Here is a 2,955-nt window from a genome sequence, read left to right on the forward strand (position 1 = left end):
AGATAGATAGATAGATAGATAGATAGATAGATAGATAGATAGATAGACATAATATACAGCCAAAGTAAGTTAATTTCAGTAATTTTAGGATGTTATTGACTATTTTCAAGCATCATAAACTAATATGTTATTTTGTTGTTGTTGGGTCATTTCAGTCCTGTCTGACTTTTTGTGATGCCATTTTGGTGTTTTCTTGGTAAAGATACTGGAGTGGTTTGCCATTTCCTTCTCTATCTCATTTTACAGATGAGGAATTGAAGCAATCAGGGTTAAGTGACTTGCCCAGGGTCACATAACTAGTTAGTGTCTGAGGCTGCATTTGAACTCAGATCCTCTTGACTCCAGGGCCACCCCTCCATCCACTGCATCACCTAGTTGTCTATTACCCTGGCCTCTAATCAATTACTAGGCATTTACTGAGGCCCTGCTATGTTCTAAATACTGTGGTAGGCACTGGGGATACAAATAAAGAATGAGAAAATCCTTATTCTTGGGGTCCTTACATTCTAATGGGGGAGACAGTGTAGATCAAATAAAATATGGTTTTTTAGGGTCTTCTATTTGTCCTGTGCTAAACTAGGCATTTAGCAAGATACAAAAGAGATATATGATATGCTCCCTGTCCAGTGCAAATGTCCACAAGTAGCTATTAATTAAGCATTGAAATTTGTGGTAATATCATTTCATAGGAGTTCAGAAAGGGGGGAGCTCAGTACAGTTCTTCACAGAAGTGGAAATTAGTTTGGATCATGTTGAAAAGGTAGAGTAGAAAATCGGGGGAAATGGTGGTGAAGTCTGGAAAATGAAGGACGGTGGATCTGTGCCCTTTGTCAAAATAGAGGCTCCAGGAATCACTCACCAATGGGAAAAGGACATTTCCAGGGCAGAGAAAGAAGGAAGCAGCTGAGGCAAAGTGGTAAAGTCCAGAGAATGAAGAGAAGCCTTAAAACCACGTCAGCTGAGGAATAGCTTTGGCATAGGAAGGGCCATCAGGAATGAGTTGGCTTCTTCTGCATTGGTGATGCCATACAGGCAAATGCAGAGACCAATGCTGTACCTAATCTTTTTAGCCAGTTTCTTGTTGATCTCACCAGTGATGCAATCATTGGACTTCCTTTCAAAATGCCAAAGGCAATCCACACAATGATCACCATCCCTACCAGGACAAATATCCTTGACACTCAGTACCAGGCCTCACCAGACCATGTGCCCAGGGGGGCTCTAGCAATCAGCCTCCATTCTCTGCCCATCTCCAAGAAACTGGCTCATTTCTAGTGAATGGCTCAATCAGAGCAAGTATAGCTTCTCTTCTCTGCCCCTCTACTTCTTTTTTTTGGGGGGGGGTACCAAGGGAGTTCGTGAAGGACAGGAGAGTCAGGGCCTGAATTTCCCAAGATATCAATAATAACCTTGAAGCCAGTCAGCCCTGGGAGGAACCAAGCCTGTGATGGAGCCCTTTCCTTTGTTTTCTAAAATATTCAATCATTTTGTTATGAAAGGCAGCACCGCAATAATAATAGTTCAATTAACTTCAGGGGTTTATAACTTCAGACGTCCATCACGAGTCTTGAACGTGCTGGTGTAAACACCAGCATTTATATGAGGATTGTAGGATGCATCTTCAGCAGCCACGCAATTTGCTTTTGAGGCACTTTCTCATCAGCTGTATCTTGCCCAGGCCTGTTGGTTAAAAGTGTTGATTTATCCATTGAATAGCAAACCTCCATTCTCAAGTCTTGGTTTTTTAACCAAAAGTTATGGATGGTAGATCTAGAGTTAAAAGAGACTTTCAGTTTAACCCCCTCATTTTACAGATGAGGAAACTGAGGCTGATGGGAATTAAATGGCTTGCCTACGGTCATAGGTAATAAGTATCATGGGGGTTTCAATCAAGTATAGTGGATCTCAGGGCAGCTAGGTGGTGCAGTGGATGGAGCGGTGGGCTTGCAATCAGGAAGATTCATCTTCCTGAGTTCAAATCCAGCCTCAGATGCTTACTAGCTAGTGACCCTGAGCGAATCACTTAACCCTGTTTGCCTTAGTTCCTTATCTATAAAATGAGCTGGAGAAGGAAATGGCAAACCACTCCAGTATCTTTGCAAAAAAAAAAAAAAAAAGTGGGGTCACAAAGAGTCATACAGGACTTAAAAATGACTCAACAACAAATAGTGAATCTCAGAAAAGGGTATAACAATGGGTCATGTGACTGGACTGAGAGACTGGCCTTCTGCCATTAACAAGATTGGCTCTTCTTGATTCAAAACTGACCTGTCTTTAACAGGAGGTGACCCCAGTGACAGTGTTATCTGTTCAAGGGCCAAATAGACTCAGATAACTGAGCCCTACAGTTGTAACTGGCAAAGATATAGCCCATTTTTAATGATTAGAAATACCTAGGCTTAATATAAAACTGTTAATTATAAATAGTGAGAGAATGTAGATTGTTTTTAGACTGACAAAAAATGGCATCAAATGAAAATAGTAAATATTGAAAGGAATGTGGTAAGACAGGAATACTAATGCATTGTTGATGGAGCTGCGAATTTTTTCAACTATTCAGGAAAACAATTTGGAACTATCCTAGATAAGTCACTACATATAACAGCAATATAACCCAAGGAAGGCAAGAACAGTAGGGAAGGGACCCAGATGCACAAAAAATAATTGGAATAGTACCTTTTAGGGTAGCAGAAAACAAAAAATGAAATATATAGCCATTAACTAGGGAATGGCTGAACAAATGATGGTAAATGAATGCAACTGAATAATAAATTGAATATATAATATTCATATGAAATAAATATGAAACAATAAAGTGGTTTCATAAAAATATTAATATGAAAAATTAAGAGAAACTTGGGAAGATATGTAGCCTTTCTCCCATGCCCTTCTACTTCTTTTGTGAGGTGGAGGTATCAAGGGAATTCATGAAGGATAAAAGAGAGTCAGGGCCTA

The sequence above is a fragment of the Vombatus ursinus genome, unplaced genomic scaffold, assembly GCF_900497805.2.
Source record: "Vombatus ursinus unplaced genomic scaffold, bare-nosed wombat genome assembly UNPS02014798.1, whole genome shotgun sequence".
In the NCBI taxonomy this organism is placed as follows: Eukaryota; Metazoa; Chordata; class Mammalia; order Diprotodontia; family Vombatidae; genus Vombatus; species Vombatus ursinus.